Source organism: Corvus kubaryi, unplaced genomic scaffold (assembly GCF_017639235.1).
Source record: "Corvus kubaryi isolate FWS band 111438036 unplaced genomic scaffold, C.kubaryi_AGA036_p1.0 37397, whole genome shotgun sequence".
Classification (NCBI taxonomy): domain Eukaryota; kingdom Metazoa; phylum Chordata; class Aves; order Passeriformes; family Corvidae; genus Corvus; species Corvus kubaryi.
Window position 1 is genome coordinate 5,301,881 of NW_024581136.1, and position 21,496 is coordinate 5,323,376.

Below are 21,496 nucleotides of genomic sequence, written 5' to 3' on the forward strand. Positions count from 1 at the left end.
CCCTTCGATTTCTATAGACAGAAGTAGTGTCCAAGACTGGCTGAAAAAGCAGAACCATTTTATCAAGCCATGACAACACCACAGCTTGACTTCACACTGTTCTGATTCAATACAGTTTATCTGCCGACAGACTTTGATTTCTAGGAGAGGTATTCAACATCTGCAGAAGGCAGATTGGTTTTGTTTTATTTTCTTGGTGTCCATCTCCAAATAAAATTGTAAAGTATCGTAATGAGTTTTGGGGATTCCACCAAGCAAAGCCTTTCCATAGGTTGTGGAGTGTTAGGGGGATTTCCTAGCAGTTACTTTTCCATGCCCCTTCAGTAACATGAAGTTCCAATTTTCAAACCATCTGTCAATTCAGATCAGGAATCCAGAGTGGCACAGAACCTTTTACCAAAAAACATGTCCCCAGCAAACTTCACAGAGCACAAACTGTTGGAGTTTTCCCTCCATCCTTCCCTTTTGAGGCCTTGCACCCAGCCTTATACCCTGTCTTACATCAGACATGCAGAGTTCTTGGGCTGTTTTCTGTGACATCCAAGCCTGGCCACTGCAGGCACACATTAACATTCCATTATCCTGTTACTGCTATTCCAAATGTAGAACCAAAGCTTCCAACCTGAAAATATTTAAATACAGAAGTCACCATAACACCATGAGAAAAGCATGACTGCTTTCTCAAGTAATCATTGACTGGCCTCCACCTTTTACATATAAATGTTCTTTCAACACACATCTTGAAATCACAGATTCCTCATTTTATCTTTTTTGAGAATAGTATCACCTTAAAGATACAAAGACAAAGTAGAAGTTTTTCTACAAACTGAAAGTCCTAAACTTTTTCCCACGTTCACTTTTTTCTTTAATGGGCATCTGCTAAGTTCACAACCAACTTGTTTACAGTATCTTCAAAGTCACACCTCAGTGGAAATACTGGTAGGCAGAAAAAGACATGGTGAACTGGACAAGGGTGAATACTGTCACTTTACAGTATTTACACTTAACTGTCGCCAATGAACTAGCCTCAAAGTTTGCAGGCTGAAAAAATCAGACAAACAAAAAACCAACCCAAACCCCCCTCCCCCCCCAAAATCATCTGCACCCAAAGATGGCTTGGAGGCCACACAGGAGACAGGCAAATATTTGCTGTAACTTCTTTATTTTCAGTATTGTTTCTTTAAACTGAACTAGCTTAGGTGAATGAAGCTGCAGAACAAGCGCTCCAGCACCTCCCCAGATTGACTCAATTAGCAGTTGACATGCTGTACTTAAGCTGCTACCAAGCGCTGGAGTCAGCTAATCATTGCAGAAACACCCGTGGAGGCTGCTCTGGCTGCTGCGCTCAGCTGTGCCGCAGTTACACAACTCAAACACGGCACACGCTGATGGAACCCATTCAGGCACATTCTGCTCATTACCCAGCTGCTGAGTGAAACACAGGGCACGAAAACAGCTTCAGCTGAAAGTCAGCTGGTAGCAAGATGGACACAGTGCTTGGTTCTTAAATATGCACAAAGTAAGGCTACAGCACCAGAACATGCTTATGAACATGGCCTGAGTTCCCTTTTTGCTTTCTGACTTTGTACTTTTACTGGAAAAAAAACTATAAACACCACTATGGAAGACATGATATTTTAAATACTAAGTAGAGAGGTTAGTATCAAATACTAGAAGGACAAAAATTTATTTAGAGTTCCACAACATACACATCAACTCAGAATCAAACTGAGCTTGAACACAGCAATCTTTGCCAAAACCCAAGTGTGTAAATGCTCCTTGTGCTCCTGGAGACTGCTTCAAATGGTTTTCCCAACCCCTCTCATTTTCAACCAATAGCACTAATAATTGCATTCAGTACAGAGTTTTTGAACACTGAAGCTGTGCCAGTAATGGAGCCAGAAAATGAACTCAAATAATAACCAGAAACTTCCACTTGAAAAAAATTAAAAGCAAAATAAACACCCAAGCATCTGAGTTTTACCAGCTGATCTAAGACTGATCCCATGTGCTCATTTTCAAACTTAAGAGAAATGACAATCTGTTCTGTGGCAGACAGTGCAAAAGAATTCATAAAAGGATAAGATAGTATAGTACTGGATTATTGAGGCATTTATGCTTTAATTTAGACAGGTTTAGTTCATAATCATCTATTTATTAAAGTTTGTAATTCATAAGAATAAAAATCTATGCAATAATCAAGAGTTTTAGCTTTGGTTATGAATGTATTTTGTTGCAAAAGTCTTTTCAAAACATTTTCTGAATGTAAAGCATCTTTAATTTTACTTAGGAAAAAATAATGATTAACATAAACCCTATGCACATTAACATCTTTGACAAGCTCCTTCTCTGCCCATATCTCATCATTAAGATGAATGGAAACCCACCAGATCAGCACCATCCCCCTACTATCCCTAATGACCACTGTCAATTCCTACACTTTTGTAGAATTCATGTTTTATGAACAAAATTTGCTCTTAGAGGTATAACTGAAATACTCCTACCAACATTAAATGTACTCCCTGGTGCCTTTTAAACCTTAACAGTAGCTTCCAACGCCTCCAAACTTGTGATTTCAATAATTGCCAGACTCTGCAAATTACCTGGAACAACGCAAAGCTCAATGGACATTAAATGCTTTTCTATGCAAGGCACTTTAACATCAACACAGGCTAATATTTAGCAACCAAATCAACACAGTGAACATGTCATTTAATTCACTCAGCTGGAGAAGACTGGACAAAGGGGTTGAGGGTGAGTTGTTCTTAAGTTTTTACTTCAGAATATATGCAAGCTTTCATTGCAAATAAACCCCATTTTAATAAAAGAACATAAAAAGAAGGCTTAAAATAAAATTAAAATTGGTAACTTGGAAATTTAAATACTGGTCTGATGTACATGGCTTTTTTTTAAAAGCAAGTGCTGCCTTCTTACGTATTAATGGTTCTTTGGAAAAATCCACATCACTGCTCATCAAGGGTAACAGGTGAGCTACTCCAGATCCACTTGCCCCTTCCTACATAAAAAAGCAGCAAAGCCTCTTATCTGCTACTGCTTGGTATCAGGACCTTTGGGAGGACACTGCTCTGTCAGCAAAAGCCAAGATTTCCCAAGGCAGCACGTGGGCAGGCACAAGTCCCTCTCAGGCTGCAAGCTCCCCACGCACCAGCACCCTTCACTCTGCCAGCATCACCACTGCTGCAGTTGTTCCCAGTGATCTGGAATGATTTAAGCATTCTTAAGCTACAAGTCCTTTCTTAAGTGAATATTCTGACTTGACAGGGTCAAAGTGATTTTGTACATGCAGTAATACCAGCAAAGCTAAGGGACTGGTAGGCCTCCAGCAAAAGGAGAGGTGAAGAGCAGCTGTGCAATGGCCCCTTCATCTATACTGCAGGCAGAAGTGGCACTAACCACAGCCTAATCCCAGACATCATAAACATCTCAAGGGGAAGAAACCCCTTCTTTGAGGGTCTGACAGCCTTCCTGCAGGGAGAGCTGCTGCTGTGCCTGCCTGCCTTTTCCTGAGAACAAGAATTCTTTTGAATGTGCACTGGTCCATGGAGTTTCTTCGCAGAAGCAGGAGGGACCAACAGGGACCTGACATGGCTTCAAATTCAATTATCACTTCAACAACATTTTACTTGAAAATCCATGATCTCAGTATTTTTCCAGTCCCCAAAAGAATTAAGACTCTGCAAATACTATGCACAAAAGAATTTTCATCTACATAGAACCAGTGAAGCAGAGGAGAGTCACAGAAGAATTCTTCCTTGTCGTGCCTCTTGCACTGATTTCCAGACAATCATCTGAGCTGCGCTTTTTACATTTTATGCTGAAGTCTTGCTATGGTTTCCAAGTGATTTTACATGCTGTGAACCCTTCCCCCGAATCCAGTGGATGGAGAGCTGTATCCTGAAGAGTCTCCAGAAAACTGAAACAAGGGCTTTAGTGAAATAATGCAAGGAAGCATACTCCCTACTCCACCTAATTACACTTGACTTCATTCTTAAGCTATGGTGGTCCACAGCCATTCTCAATGACAAACCATAGAAACATCACAGAAACCTGGTGGGACAATTTCAGATAATTGAGAAAACAAGAAAAGAAAACAAAGAAGACCCAAAACCCACTACAGCAGATAAAACAGTATCTAGTTTATTACATATAGAAAGAGATTTCCAGAATTTACAAACACCCACATTTTCATTCCAGGGAAAGAGTCAATTTAAAAAGTTCACCCTTTTTTGTTTCCATTTTGCTTTGTGGTTTCCTGTTGGTTGTTTTTTTTTGTTTTTCTTCTTTATAATATATACAATGGAAGACTTTGATTTCTTTTTTCTGATTTTTTTTGTCAGTTCCTGTGCAATTGATGAATTAAAGTTGACACTTGTAAATACCCATGTACAGTAATGTTTGTCTTCATTGTAGTTAATACAGACTATTATTTTACAAGGAGTACAAAATTAGTTTTCTTTTGGAAAGAATTCAACTCAACATCAGGGTTATCTTACAACTGATAGTATCAGTAAATATGACTGTACAATCAAGGCCCAGGGACCAATGACTCGTATTATATTATTTTCTGAATTACAATCTTAAAACAAGAATAGTACCCTACTCTATTCTTAGAAGCCTTGTTTTAAGCAGGTTCCCCACTCTGTTTACAACAGAATATAGTATACCTCAGTTCCACATCAAAAAAGATGTGCTGTAGGAAAAGTTACATTTTAATTAAAAAAGTACATGTATAAATCAAAACCTATGTTAAATATTTAATACTCTTCAACCAACATTAAGTTTTGTATGCAATAATTTACAATGATGATTTGTCATACAGGTTTTCAGCAGCAAATGAAGTTGTGTAAATGTGCTAGCAAAATACCCATTCTCACCATGATGTAGTGGTGGGCACATCAGTTCATGTGGCCAGCTAAGTCCTTATGGTAGAGGATGAAATAAGAGAGACTTGTTGTCCAGGTGTCACAGTGCTTCTGCTTGGCACAACACAGGATGTGCAGCTCAGTCAACAACTCCTGAGGTTTGTGTAAAGTAAACAAACTGAACTGGATGTATCGTACCCATTTACAGAGGAAGAGGAGGAGGAGGTGAGGTCCTAGTTGTGATAGCATGAAACATTTATAGTCTTGATACCCATGAGTTTAAAAGAAGGATTTGTTGAGGTTGTGTAGGTCATCATTCTGAAATTGAAAGAGGAAGAAAATTAGCATCATGGGCACTTTAAAACTTTTCTGCAATTATTTCCCTCCCCCTCCTTTTTTTTTCTCTTTAAAAGAGTTATCATCCAAACTGAAAGTGTTAGCACCTTGAAAAATTATGGCATACACAGTTGAACTGTACTCAAGCATGTGAATCCCAAAAGCATTTAAAACAGATGTTGGCAATAAAATTCAAAGTAGTCAGAAACACATTTAAAACTTGCAAGAGATTCACCTAAGCAGAAACAATTTAAGTGTCCATACTGATTAACTCTGACAAGCTCCTGTGACAAGAGAAAGGAAAGCTCTAAACACCAGCCTGCTGTTGGCGTTTTTACCAGCTACAAGAAAGATCCACTGAATGTCAGGCCCTATGAGAGGCCTTCCTGGCCACCTGCAAACACCACAGTTTGCCTGGGAAGGATGACCAGGGAATGGAGCATTCAGGGTGCAGCATGACCATTCCCTATTTGACATACAAGTTCTAAAAAAAATTGTACGCAGAAAATCCTGGTGAAGTCCATGAATTTATCAATTTTCTGCTTCTCTCTGAGAGAAGTGCTGCAACCCCGATAATGCACAGCACAGGTTTAGTGGGGAATGAATGCCAGAAACTGCTTTTGACCCTGTCCTCCCATTTCTCATCTGCTGGCTGCAGCCTCCCTGACCCAGCGCACCAGTCTGGGTCAGCAGGTCCTCTGGACTCTGCTTTTCTGCAGGTTTTCCCCAGGCAGGTTGTCAGGCCCAGGCCCTGATCAGGAGCGAGGCAGCGCCAAGCAGGATGCACTCAGGGCTGGATGGCCTCGTGTCCTGCCGGCAGCTGCTCCGGCCCCCATGGGGAGCACACTCCCTGCTGGGGGACACAGAGCTGAGGTCACACGCTGGGGCACCAGGGCTGCCTCCCACTGCTCCTGAGGTCCTGTGGCATTGGCTGGCCACACATACAGCCCTGGTGTCTCCCACTGCCCACCACCCCTGCACCTCCCACACCACAGTCCTGGCCTCCTCTCTGCACACCACTGACATGCAGCCAGACCCACTGGGGACCAAACCATGCAGCACTGAAATGAGTACAATTTGTCTTTTAACTGGAGTTAGAGGACTACCAGCATTTACATTTCAGTAATTTTGCTAAAATCTGCTGAAGCAAGACTCATATTTTACATAAAAGTGTGTCTATTTCTATGTTCAATATTAACTGTGCTCCTGAAGAGATAGGTAAACAGTGCATTTTCCTCAGTACAAATAAAGGCTTCCCATAGACACGTTGAAGTAAAAAAACTGAAAAGACCTCCTGTCCTATATTCTTTAATTGCACAAGAAACAAAATTTACTTTGTGTGATCCTTCAAGTGAAAGGAAAGCCTATCCCTGAAAATGATGTGTGGCATGCTGTGAAAACTCCCTGGAGAATTATCTCACAGATCTCTTATTTACTTTCAACTTTCTTCTGCACTCACATTGCGATCTACTGGAATGTTCCTACCCAAATATCTATACACAGCTTCACATAGCTGTGCAGCTTTCAACTACGTTTGACCTAAAATTAGCCAGTAATGCCATACTTTATTAATAAAGACAAGCAACAAAGGAGAAATGGCTTCATTTAAATGGAGGAGCAAAGTGTGCGCAATTTGTGTGCTGCATATCCAAGGTGGGTGTTCCACACCCAGCTCCCATCCAGCAGGGCCAGAGGAACAGCTGGGTGCCCCCAGCAGGGCCCAAAGGTCTGACCTGCTCTGCACCGACAGGGCAAGTGGTGGAAGGACAGCAAGAAACAGCTTTTCTACATGGCCAGACTTGATTCTGCTAAGAGATTTTAAGTACATAAATAATACATGATTTGCAGTAGCAGGGCCAAGTTCTACACCTCTTCACCAGTATTCAGGTCATCTACACTCAAATACATCATGTATTGAACAAAATGGCCTGTCCCATCCAATTCCTCACCAATTCCATCAATATGGCCAAGAAGTCATTGCAACCACCTCTGGAGGGCATTTATTCCTGGATTCCAAAGTCAGAAGAGCAGAGAAGAAAGACAGTAACAAGTCTATTGGAAAAACAAAACACTTCCTAGAGGAATTAATTAAGAAAATAAAACTGAAGAAACCCACAGTTACAGAAACCCAAACACTCGTACATTATAGTCCTGCAAATGCGCAAAAAGGGTGAAAAATCACAGAAGCCTGAAATATCCAAGAGCTGGAGACAGGATGAAGAGCCAGAATCATGTAGGACATGACCTGGTACAGGCTGAATTGCATACAAACGTCACGTGCATGTATAACAGGACACAGGGGCATGGAGCAGTTTCAAGCTACTTACACCTCCAGATCTTCAGCAGTACAACATGGGAATCTGTCACCCTTTCCTAAAAATGTATTAGTAGCTTTTGCTTTCTTTTAATTTTGGTAAAGAAAAAAAAATCAACTAGGATCTTTGCTAAGGACCATCTGAAACTATTGATTGCAATTACTGGCTTTCATACCCAGTTCCTCTGACCAATCTCTTTCAATAAAACATGAATTGAGTAACCAAGAATGACAACCCACACTACTGTTACAGCACAGTGGTGCCTGTTCTGTCTGAATGCACAAAGATGTGTAGGAAACAGACAATCTGAGAGCAAAGCTGCTCCTCCGAGGTCACTGGAAATACATTCAACCTATAAACCTTGGATCCATTATTTGTGCCTCATGCCCAACCCAAAGCCCCATCCTCAGTTTTAGCATACAAATGTTCTTTGCTAGACTTCAAAAGAGTATTTCCCAAATTTTTGACAAAACAATCTGAATCTCCTCTCTCCTCAGTGAACTGTTACAGTGTACTTCAAGGTGAAAGAACCTTATTTGGAAATGAAGTAATCAGCTGGATACCTCCAGCCATCAGCATTTCCTTAACAACACACAAAACAGTGCAGAAGACAAGTGTTTTATAGAGAGTGCGAGGACAGCAGTGAGCTGAGGTAAGGATCATTAGAACTACTGACATCACTGTTGGCAACCAGAGAAAAGGGAAAACCTGTGTTTAATCTACTTCCTATTCACCACAAGTTTCAGCTGAAATCCCCAATAATGCAGTTTGTGGTTGACTTTATGGAAAAAAGTTAGCGATGCAAGAAAAGTGTACTGAAACAAACAAGCATCTTTAAGAGTTACTATAAGGTACCTCTGACAAGTAGTCTCTGCTCAACATCTGTTACAATACACATGCAGGTAACACTGACGCACTTTCCAGCTGGCAAAGCTTCCTTCTCAAATCTCTTAGTCCAGGATGGATACAGCACAGCGAGCTGCAGTTCCTGTTACAGCTGAAATCCCATTCTTAAATCCAGTAACTAAAAATAAGTTGATATTTCATTTTATTTCCACTATTGGGGAGCTGGAGAAGAGTACTTAAATTTTGAACTAAGAGCAGAGTGTCTAGACAGCTTAATATATCTTTTCTGAAGTTAAACAGACCTTTCATACATAACATAGATGTGTTGCTAAACTACACTTAAAGTGTAATCCTTACTCCTTCCTTGCACTGCATTCTCTTTGAAAGTAACCAAGGAGGAAAAAATAAAACAAAGCAAACGAAAGTGAAAACTCAAGCAATATTCCAGCAAAAGGCTTTCCAGTAGCCAACTTAAACTTCCATTTACTATTAAGAGCCAATAATGTGTCTTGTCCCTAAAACACCAATAGAAATGCCCTTCCAAAGGGTCATTTAATTTCAAAACAGTCCAATAACATGAAGTTGCTGTTGAAGTTCCACGATCATTTCAGCAAATAAATGCAACTACTTTGTCACTGATTAACACAGCAGGGCGAAACACAGCTCCCAAATACCAGACCTGCTCAGCACACTGTGACACCTTTCCAGCGTCAGCTGGCATCTATTTAGGAAACAGCTCCACAGGTGACAGAGCCAGGTCGATGAAAAGAAGATTCTTGACTGAAGAAAATGCAGATTTTTTCCAAATCTACCAAATGAGGATATTTTGCAGCTCTGCCATTAACCTTGCTAATCCAAACACATTCTCCAGAACCGTACCCATCCCATCAACACCTCATTCGAAACCATGAGCTAGTTGAAGATTCCCTGTCATAGTTGCTAGTTCTAAATAAAAGGTTTTAGAAGTAAATGCATTTGTTGTTTACTTTAGGATCATATAGAGCACCTTATTCTGTGTAGATTAAACAGTGACTTCCCACATAATGAACAGATCTAGCTCATAAAAAATAAAAAGCTCATGAACAAAAGCTCGAAACAAAAGGAGAGCTATTGTGAATATACTCGGGAGGACTCATGCAGGATTCCAGCAGTCGAGGTCTCCATGCAGCCTGGACACCCTTTGCCTGGACAGGTATAACGGGGTGTCTTTGGAAATCCGACACAAAGTAAACACATTAAGAAGTCTTGAAAAACTCATTTACGGCTCGTCGTGGTGACATCGGCATGAGTCGTCAGCTAATTATAACGAAACGGGACGCACCTACCGAATTCATCCCCATTTCCGTGCTCTCCACACTGATGAGCACAGCCCATGCCTGTTTACATTTTTCCTCGCATTACTAACGTGCGCACAGGCGTGGGAAGTATCTCCTTCGGAGAAATTAAAAACACAGACCAAAAATTAAGCTAGCTCAAGTAACTCCTTTTCAAAGAGATGCAAATAAGCTGCAGCACTTCCCCACTCCCAGCGACGCTGAAAGAGCCAAGGAATGCAGGCAGGAACAATGGCTGCTCCAGTGTGTTAATTGCAGCCCGAGTCTAACAAAAGCAATTCCAAATAGAAGCAAACAAAGTAATTACAACATTGCTATTTAACTTGACAGGCTGTAATCTACATTTAATAGATAAGCTTTTCATTCTTGTACCCCAAAATGCCTATTTCAGCTTTCCCGTGAACGTCTTAAATGGGGAATTACTGACGATTCGGTTTCACCAAATCCTTTCCTACTAGGCAGAGTAACTGAATTTGGTGTTTCCACCCGGTTTTGTCTTCATAAAGGTCATTCACTGCTGGAGGAAGGAACCTAAGGACCATTTACAGATGATACCGTCTTTCTGCTATTGGTTCAGGTAAAGTTCATGTATAGCACTGGGGGAAAAAGCCATCCTCGCTACAGCAGAAAATTTTCCTCCTTTCCCCAGAAAGAGAAGGTGGGAAAAAACAACTATGAGACTTTAAAAATAAAATGATGAGCAGAACGAGGTTTTTTTCATTTAAGAACCCATTTCCTGGGATGTAAGTACAGTGGGAAAGCACAAACTAAACCACACACATTCTTTGGATGAGCTTCTGCCCAGGAAAGAATTAGTATGTTTGATTTCAGCTTCACAGCATGTCAACCTGATTTAAACGCAGTCAAGAGAAAACTAAACCCATCACTGAGGTCAGCAAGAAAGGCTGCCACAGACAGGAAGCCAAGGACTGCCTGCCCCGAGCACCTGGCATGGGAGAGAGTGAAGCTGCTGGACGTCAAATTTACCTGGTTCCACCAATAAAGACGACACCAGCCATCTCTCTGCACTGGTATAAAAACATACTGGAAAAAGGAAATCACAGAGTTTCTATGTAGAAAAAATACTGAAGGGATCTCCTGCTCTATTGCACAAAATCAGTAGCAATTAGGAGTTTGAACAAGACTGATGACCCAAATACTGAATTTCTGATTAAATATTTCATCTTTTTAATTCTGGAAAAAAGAAGAAGTGAGGTTTTGGGTTTTTTGAAGACTAAAAGAAACAAGATTAAGTGTAGAAAGAAAGAGTTTAAATTCAAAAGCATGTTTTGTACAGAAATTCTACAACTTTTCTTGTGGTGGCACAGCTAAGCAAGCCATAAAACAAAACAACTGTCCAGCAGTCTCAAGTTACAAAAATCCAAGATGCAGCCTGTAGATTTTTGTTTGGTTAGTTTCTACGAAATCAAAAAGGCAGAACCTTTCTCATTAAAAGGTGTGACACTATAAATGAGATTCTCATGTTTATGTCTTCCAATTTTCTAAGGACTGCAGGTCTGGATCTTTCCCTTCCTTTACTAATAGTCCATCTGAGTAATCAGCTAAAGATTGAGTCCAGCTTACAATGAAGAAAAACCTCCCTTTGTTTCAGGACTGAAAATAATGATGTTACTATGAAGCCAGGGATCTCATGAGATCAATACTCCAAGTTCATCCCAAATCTTCTCATAATGCTCCTCTAATTCACTTGGCAGTCCTGTTTGTGTTTGATATCCTTCAGATAAACCCGCTGCTGGCCCAAGGTCTTCTCCCCTCCCCAGACCGCCATAATGAGAGTGGTATCAAACCCTAAATGTGCACTGCCTAGTTAATAGCTTCAGTCCTCACAGGGCAACACTGCTTCTGTCTTTAAGATTCAAATAAACTTGCAAATTTAACAACTGGGATCATTCATTATTTTGGAATTTGTACTGTTCAGTTCACCAAATTTGCAGAGTGTAACCCTGAAAAATTTGTGGCATTCACACCTCTCCTGATGACCCAATAACCCACACCTAGTTCAAGAAAGCACTGGTGAAGTGCACTTTGTATGGCTGTACACTTCAAAAAAAAAAAAAACAAACAAAAAAACTACTCAGTTTCTATTTTTATCAAACATATAATCAAATATCAACAACATTAATAAGGGGAACCCAGAAACAACTTCATTATGCAATTGGTTCTTCAAAGGAGCTTTCTTAGAACTTTTTATTTTTAAAATCAAATTATTTTCATGGCAGTTTCGAATTCAACAGAACTCACCACTGCTGGGAATCATTACAACTGCTCTCACTATAGAGAAGCAGATGACCTGGGTGCCTTTAGATGCACTCACATCCCCTCAGCTTGTCAGCAATTTAAACATACACAGTTAATTTTGACCAAAACTGAGTGCGCTAAAGCTGTGCTCATATCAACTAAATTACATCAGCAGTGGAACTCAACAACATATAACACCCAGTGTAGCTACCACATAATCAGAGTATTTCTCAGCTGCTGAATATCCTTATCCTTCTATGAGTTTGTATTTCACATGCCTTTCTGGCACTCTGGGTTGGTTCCCCATTCCAGAAGCCAAACCTTACCACTTTCTCCTGTGCTTTTCTGACTCAACTTTATAATGCTCATTTTCTGCCAGATTTACTTTTCTCTGACAACATGTTAAAAACCCTACATAAATAGTCTAAACTGCCTTGAAACTGTTTTCATGATACATGTTAAATTGTGAGAGTTACAGCTTAAAGCAAGGAAGGAGTCACACCATTCAACTTTTCTGGAGCCATTTTCCTCCCAATGGACAAATAAGGGGAAAACGCAGAACAGACAGAAGAAAAATGGCATTTAGGAAGGGATACAGAAGCCCCGCGGGGGGATAACCTGGCCAGCTGACCTGCACTTTGAAATTTTGCCAGTGCAAATTAAGTAGCTAGTCTGCAGCATGTCTGGGCAGCAGCATGGGAAGGAAGTTCTACAGTGATTCTGGATGAAACACTTCCTCAATTCAAAACAACAGTGCATTAAATATCAAAAAAAGATTAATAAGGAGGTACTAGAAAACACATTGTGAAAAGCATGCCAAGAAAACAAAGCAGGGAAGGGATAAGAACAAATGAAATATCATAAAATTGACAAAACTGTACCAAAAAGTTTGGAAAGCCAGGGTAGAAGGATCCATTATTTTGACACCATCTGCTACGCCTTAATATAAAAATTACCATACAGCAGAAAACAAACTAGAGGTTGTGCTCCAATAAAGGGAAAGGAGAAGGCTTTTGGTAAAAAGCAAAAAGCAACAGCCAAGTTTGTTACATCTTGAAGCTGGACTAGAAAACGAGTTTAACCACAGATTCAGTTTTTCACCAAGATACTGCCATCAGTCTGACATTAAATGCATTACAGTAACTGCTTTGACACGTTGTTTTCTGCTTTGTAGACCATGATAAGAAATCCTAGAAAACTACTGACATACAACATCATTTGTTTCAGTAAGAATACATGTTCATGTACATCCACATACATTCACAATTTATTTCTAGTAATTTGCACTCATTCGACCTGACCTTTTTACCTTCCCTCTCTGCTGTAAACTGCAAAACTTCCCTAAGAGTCACATGGCATCTTCCTCTTCCCATCACTTCACATCTGGTGTTCTGACTCCTTTCACACTTAAGCTGGTAACTGAAATTCAAAGCATCAGCCATACTCAAAAGCTGCCAACGCTAAAGTGCTGTGGTTGGGGTACACGACCTACAGCCAGGTGGACAAGCACACGACCACATGCAGAAAGACCTGAAATCTAATTCTGAAATTGGTTTGATTTGCTCTGTAGTTCTACCCAAGTTACTTTGTCTTAGTCTCAAGGAAAATATAAAACCCCATCTATTTTCTACATGAAATTTTATTGTGAGGAGGAGAAGGTCATGAAGTCTCAAACATGCACAGTCACTGTAACATCTAGGGAATAATTTTTCTGCTTTAATCTTCCTGTGTCTCAGTGCCTTGCCTGTGAGCTGAGAATTGCTACCTGACAGCAGAGTTCAGACTGTGCCAGGGGCCAGACAGCAGGGCAGTAATCTCTTGACAGTGCCCACATGAAGACAGACACAGGGCAGCATCTGGACAAGGTGCTATAAATAAAACATCAGGCCAGCCACACACTGTTGAGAATAAAAAGAACTGAAAAAGTGCCTCATTCTTGGATCACTCCTACAAACTGAAGAATACGTTCTATGTGGGAAATGTATGTTTCGTGCTACATGGTCTGAAACTACAAGAACCCATCTGCACAAGGGTGGGAGGCAAAAGTATCAATACTTATAAAAATAAATTACATTTGAGTGCAACTACATACAGCTAAGCATTAGTCCACATTAAAACAGATTTATAAAATTAAGTAAACTATGTGCAATAGAATTTTTAGCTGGGGGAAAAAAAAAAAGACAACAAAACTCCAACATCAGAAAATAAGCCTTTACTGTTAAAGCAAGAGCTCTACCCTTCTCCTCCCACTGAATTAGCAATCAACATACCCTGGACTGCAATGGGATTAACCTCAATAACAATGCTGAGCACTTTAATGAACTCTGAGATAGTCTACTGCTGAACTATTCATTGCACCATTTAAACACTGAAAAACTTGTTTGTATATAGATTAGGTTTTCAAAACAACTGTCAACCAATTTATTTCCAGAAACCATAGTAACAAGAAAATAGTAAATATAGGGTGATGAAAGGGCACAAAGGAAATACAATTTCATTCAAAACAATGAAGCTATCTCAAGTCTGAAGTACATGAGTAGAGGAGGCAGCACCTGGCAGGCACTTGGGGAGGGGGGAGCCCTATTTGGATACAGCTGTGAATTTAATCCAAATTATAAAGACCAATTAGACAAATCAAGTATTTTACTGCTGTTTCTTTTGAGTTTCATTCAGCAAAATCCTAAAAGCCTGAATGAGTGCCAATATTATATTTTAAAGTTACTAACAGCCTAAATGGACTAACCTTCACTTGTTCAGTTGCCATGATTTCAAATGAGAAACTAATCAACAGTCACATTAGCTATTTAATTCCAACACCAATCTAGCATTATGGAACTGCATAATTACACAAGCAAAAGTCAAAGTAGGTGAAAGTTTTCTTAATCTCAGAATTTTCAGTCAGATATTTTAAACTTTTAAAAAAAAAATGCCACATGAAATTTTTTCCATAGAATGAAAGTTGTTCCCAAGAGTATCAGTAAGAATCTCACTAGATGATAGACACTTTATTACTGTCACCCATGAATCTTGCATGAGTTGTCAAATCCAGCATTAAGGATAACCCTTTAGAAGCTATTAGTATAAGTCAATTGAAAATTAAAAGCATATAGCAGTACAGATTAAAGGCTTAGCACACACACTAAAGGATCTGTACACGATATCATCTATTATTAAGATGTCTTGGTTAATCAGTGACTGAAAACATCCACTAGACATTAACCTTGACAAAACATATAAAAATCCAGCCTTATCATGCTGTATCACTGCACTTTATAATCTCATAAAATGAAAAGCTCTCTCTTCTCATAACCTACCACACAAACTTGTACCACTGACCATTCAGTCCTCTTAACCATGAAAAGAATCTGTAACTAACTTGGCCTGCTGATAGTCTCAGTGATTACAAAAGTACCTGATGATACATTTGAACCTCTCCCCAAAATGAAGAGGAGAGCAGGGTGGTCAGCACCCATGCTCAACCCCTGCACCCATCCCCTCATCAGCCCAGCACTGCTGGTCAGACTCCAGAGAAGCTGCAGAGGGGAAAGGGTCCATTAATATATATGAGAAAAATCTATAGGAAACACGGCTTCATTAGTTCCAGTGCTCACAGATCAGATGTTTGTATAAGCAGTTTTGCTTGGAGCAGTGTTTTGTCAGTATTATTACTGTTATGTTATGCAAAGAATGTATTAAGTTCTTAAATATTACATGAGATTTAATGGATTGTGTATCGCATGTGGGAGGTCAAACAAGGAGGGTAATGTTCCATGCAGCCTTATAGATGTAACTTAAAAAACAGAAGCCTGCATTACACTTCAAGGAGCAAGTGCAGATCAAACATATGCCTGAGATGGAAGAAGGCAGCCTGAAACATAGAGGGAAATTATAAAATAAAATTTAAAATATAATTTAAAAAATAATCAGTGGTTGTGACAAGCAGCAGTGCAGTTTTCAAGACATTTTACAGCTTGTTCCCTTTTAAAACAATTTCTCCTTTCAGAAGCTACCTATAAGTTCTTCCTGTATCACCCCCTTATCCAACAGAATACTGCACTGGTTCTTTAAGTTTTGTACACATTTGGAAACTCCTGCAGCTCCAGTGATAGGGACTCTGAATGTCCTTGCTACAGTAAGGGGGAGGGGGGAGCCCTATTTGGATACAGCTGTGAATTTAATCCAAATTATAAAGACCAGTTGTAAGGAGGACATATGAAGAATGGCAGAGCATTGCAATTTCTGGTATCTTTTCAATCTGCTATCTTCGTGCCAGAGCCAAAAATATTCTAATTTAAGGTCCAGTTCTCTTAAATGAAGGTTTTAATTAAGATAAAGCTAGTATTTTTGTTATAAAACTTCAATTTTTATGGTCTTTGGGGGTAAAAAAAAGCACACAGTACAGCAACTAAAGAAATCTCAGTCTATGTTATTTTGTACATCTGTTTTCCAGTAACAGCAGATTTTTTGTATTATTAAAGTTTTTCTGAAGATATGTTTCATCATTTTAAATTGCTTAAGGAACAAAAGAAAACTCTACAAATATGTTATCATATAAAAATACATACTTTGCAGTTTAGAATTCTATCAGAAGGTATATTGCCTATCACATTTTTCTGTAACATGCATTTTCTACTTATCCTATGTACAAAAGGTTAGAGTGTAACACCACTGCCTCTAAGTGTGTGTATATACAAAAGGAGCTAAAGTATGCTATAGTAGCATTTAAAAAGTAGTTCAGTTGCATTACTGGAAAAAACAGCTCTCCAAAACCAGGACAGTTCCCTGCCTCAAAACCAAAATCAAACACCCTCCCCCAAATTGTCAGACAAAATTTATGATTCGCAGTTCAGATTCTGAGGACTGTTAGAAATAAGAATTATCATGGAAGGGGAATGGAAAAACTAACTACAGTTATTTTCTACAGATAACTACATCCTGTATTGGTAATGATTGTTTTTCTATTACATCTTCTCCAGTCTCAATAATTGGTATTCATCTCTCTCTAGTTACCAACTATGCATAAGGTTTAATGGAATGTTTAATTTTAATTAAGAATCATGACAACTAGACGTCAGGAGTTTCTGTAGCATCTGTAGGCATCCTGTTCTACAGAGACAATATGATGAAATACAATCACAGAAACTTTTTCTATGTCAAAGTCCTGGTATTTCAGCAAGAAAAAACAGCCTTTTAGACTTCCATTTTTGTCTGTGATTCTCTCCTAGCTTGAAGTCCTGGTTGCTTTGAGAAAAGCAGCACCAGGGTCTGTGGAAGCTCACATGGTGGGAGCCACAGCTTTTCAAAATAATACCTGAAGGCTAGCAAGTTCTACTGTAAATGCAACTTGGCATTTCTCAGTTACTCAGAGTATTGACATAACAAAGAGTGGCTTTCAGGCAAATAGACCCCCTGAAATGGAGCAATTGCTTCCTTCCAAACTTCAAGGTCACTTCAAAATCTGCAAAACAGTACTGTCTGAAGCAGTGCTTGGAAGGGAGGAAAAAGGGATGGTGTTCTCACCTCACTGAAGATGGTTAAATTCTTTCAGCTGAAGCTTTCCAGTGAAATTCAACTGGAGGGGGACTAGTAACAAGCATGGGAAATTTCTGCCTTAAGCACTGAAAGTTGTCAAAAATATGAGCAAATTAGATGTTCTGCTATTTTACCATGCAAAATATAGACAATACAGATATTCATATGACTTTTTAAGTGAAAAATCTTCTTGTAATATACATTTTCAAAAGAATAAGCAACTGAGCTAAAATACCCTGAACTTCCTTATAGGGCAAATGTAACAATTATTTTAAAGTTACCTCATCTTAGACCATCAGATTTTTGCTAGGACAATTTTTGCATCATTGTAAACACAGATTTTTAATAAGAAGACCCACAAACCTCCCATCTTTTTCTGGTTTTTTTATTTGCCAGGTTTCTTCCACACCGGCTTAGGAATATAGCTACACATGCTTCCATACACTTACTTTCTCTTCTGTGCTCAGATGATTTCTTTACCGCTGCTTGAAGTGTACTGTCAGCTTAGACATTCAAGAGAGGACTAAATAACCAAATTTTTCTGCATTGTTCTTTCAGTCAGAGCAATCTCATATTAACAAAAAGTAATAATACATTCAGATATGTAAGATATCAAAGTTGTGGATTTTAAATGTTGACCTGGCCACTACCGTTCACGATGTATTTGAGATTCATAAAATAATAACCCAATTCATTCAACAAAGCCATGCTTCATTGAAAATTAATGGAAATGTAAGAAAGGAAAACAGGGGCTTGGAAACATCCCACAGCTGCAATTTAGATGTAGTGATTAAACCAGGGAAGCACACAGATGTCTACTGACATTTTGCTTTAAAACATTCAAAGAAGAAGACTTTCTCTTCTGCTTAAGGGTTTACAAATCAGATTCAGTTACAGGAAAACAATGCTGTAATCTTCATTTACAACAAATCCTAAATTTAGTAAACAGAAGTCATTAGTAGTAACAAACAGATTCGAGCAAAAAGAGAGGCAGTATCTGAGCTATGGGAAAAGCAGTGCAGAAAGCAGAGGCTTAACACTCCCACCCTTGGATACCAGCTGCTTCTTTGGACTTCCAGGACTGTCTCAGTGCAAGCATTTCTATAAGCCACTATTACTTTTCTTTCTTTTATTTAGGAAACCAATATGCAACTATAAGCTATGTTTATAAAATTGTAATCCATATTCTGTAATATGTAAACAAGTGCCCATTATTTAGAAGGCACAGATGAGCATAATATTAGACTGTAATAGAAAACAGATGCATTTTCCTTTTCCAATTGTTTACATTGCTGAAGCATCCAGTCTTTAAGATATTCTCCATACAAATCAAAACATGTTGTGCCTTAATGAAGGACAAAACAATAGTAGCTTTAAAACACTGCATTCCCTGTAATATTTTGCAAATTCAACTGCAGCCCAAGTAGACAGGGTACTCCAAGTGGTGCAGCAACTACAGAGCTTCTGCTGTCAGGTGGCAGGGAGAAAAAGGGACATTTTACTTTACTGCAGATCACCCCTTCCACCAGCCTTGATATTGCAGTCATTTCGATGTGTTTTTGTGTGACCTATCCCACTTTTTGCCTCCATTTGCCACAAACCGGTTTTATTTCCCCCTCCCTCTACACACAGGTACACACAGACTGATACACATAAGCATAGGCATATATGCACACAACACATTCAAGCACTCATACTTTGTTGATACAGGCTAGCATAAAGCCAAATTTATTTAGCATTTCCTTCAAATATCTACAGTATGTGCCATGGTCCAGCTCCAGGTAAAAATTATATGCAGATTTATCAATTGCTAGAAAACAGTGTGCTCAAAACATGACCCAGGAGTTTGCAAAGCTCCCATTGATCTTGTCCTGAAGCAGCCTGGAGGTTCAGCTTTTGAGAGGTAAAACAGGATACTGGAGTCACTTAACACTTAAGGGACAGCCTTTGGGTGAGCAACGGTGTTTCAGTACTTTGAGCTGAAAGCATTTTAAAGCACTACCTTTTGCCTTCACCTGCAACAAAGCAGCGTTCAAGTACCACTGTACCCTCCATTACAAGCATAGCCAAAAGAAGCCAGGCTAGGCAAGGAGCTAAGAAGGGGTAAACAGCTTACGGAGAGGCTCAGGTGTTCTGTGAGAATATACCTTGACTTTTATTTTCAGTGATTTTAACATTTATAAAAAAAAATGCTTACAAAAGGCCCCGGTATACACAATACTGAAATCAAACTATGTTAACAAGCAATATTTAGCCTTCCTATGGTTTTAAACTACTCTCTGCACTTGGTGGTGGTTGTTTCTGTGAAGATCAAGTAAAGTATTGGTACCCATGTATGCCCACATAAGATAAAATACAAAAAATTAATCTTGTGTCTACACACCTAAAACCCCGCCAAAGCTTCCAACCCCTCCATCTTACAGGCTATACAAACAACATGAAAATAGCAGACATTTATAAATCAGTATACCACTGATTTACCAAGAGGGAACTCACTACCTGCTTTGACGTTGAAAAGAATTTATCTGTTCTTTAGATGAAGTTACAGCAGAGCGGCCTCCCCCAGACCCTCTTCACCTGTGGATTTGGCCCCTTTTCAGCTCAGGAAACTAACTGTACTCCTTGCCCCACAACATGCAGCTCCTTCTGCAGGTGATACTTCATTTTTAAACCTATCAGCTGGGTGGTGGGAAGGCAAAAATACTGGAATGGATTGTTTAGTTTTTAATTATATTATCATTTATGAAAAATACTGATTTATCATTTTGAAAGGCCATTACTAAGCACCTTCTATTCACAGTGCAGAGCATCTCTTAACAGGCCCTGTGCCTCATAGTTTTTTCCATCATTTCATGCATACCTTCCTTTCGGAAAAAGCAGATATTCAGGTTCAAGGCACAGACAAGCAGCAAGCCCCGGGCTACAATACCAAGTTGAAGGGGGTGGGTGTGCGCATGTGCCTGGCACACATTCCAGCAGCTGGGAGACAGCCAGACACTCCAACCCCTGCACAGCATCTGCAGCACGTCCAGTTCAGAAACCTCGCTGCACCTCCTGCACGGTCTGCTATGCACTAACAAGCATTTCTACACTCCAACTGAACAAGCATCATATAAGGGAGTGCAGCTAAGCCGGATAGCTCTTCCAAAGGAAGAGTTACATCAATACTAGAAACCCATAGCACTGGAGTTTCTGATACAGTGTGTCATGATGAACTGTGGGAGGGTTCTTTTAAAAGTGAAAAGATGGTGTTCATTCTGTTTCATGTACAGCAAGGTATTCATAGTAACCACATGTAATAAAGAACAAGCAAGAGTATCATACATGTCACTAATATGATAATTATGCTGCAATTTTTCTGGTTACCACTAATATGCAAACACTTCCATGAAGTGCAATAAGACCTCTGAGTAACACTAAGAACGAAAAAACATAAGTTCACATCACTACAAAACAAAGCATCAAATAAGATCCACACCAGGTAAGTACCTGACACCCATGTATCTCAACTCTTCTGAGGAGCCCGTCTTCCCATCATTCTCCTACATCCATTAACTGTTCCATGATATACCTGCATGTGCCAAAATCCTTGCATAAGTATGCTTATAACCTGTAATTACTTCAGATTTCAAAACATATGTAACAGCCTGCTGGCTCTTCTGCATGTCCCTGCACATCAGCTAGGAACCATCATCCTAGATGGATTTATTTTTGTAATTTTGGATCGACTATAGTTAACCTTGAGAGAATGCAACTGAACTGCAAATTAATAAAAAAACATTTATTTGGGGGGAGAAACTTCTGACTTGCATTATATTTTGTTTCAACACCATTCACAGAATGTTTTGAAGGAATTCACTTTCACTTTTCTTTCTTTATCACCCAAAGGTTCTAGCAAGGCACTGAGAACAACTATCAGTATAAAACATCACAGCCATACAGACAGATTTTCGTTTTACTCAAAAAGTCCAAGTCAAGCAACTATGTCATG

At 39.4% G+C, this 21,496-nt stretch overlaps 1 protein-coding gene and 1 long non-coding RNA gene across 2 annotated transcripts in view; both read right to left on the reverse strand.

The window, feature by feature from the left end:
* The window catches only part of LOC121671298, a 253,252-nt gene extending 252,150 nt beyond the window's left edge, over positions 1–1,102 (reverse strand). The window contains exon 1 of the long non-coding RNA XR_006018470.1: positions 492–1,102. This is a non-coding gene — a long non-coding RNA (uncharacterized LOC121671298). The remainder of the gene's footprint in view (positions 1–491) is intronic.
* A 3,035-nt stretch (positions 1,103–4,137) lies between these two features.
* The window catches only part of IRS1 (insulin receptor substrate 1), a 50,839-nt gene continuing 33,480 nt past the window's right edge, over positions 4,138–21,496 (reverse strand). Inside the window, 1 exon segment of the mRNA XM_042042716.1 lies at positions 4,138–5,201. The gene's annotated coding sequence lies outside the window, so the exon portion shown is untranslated.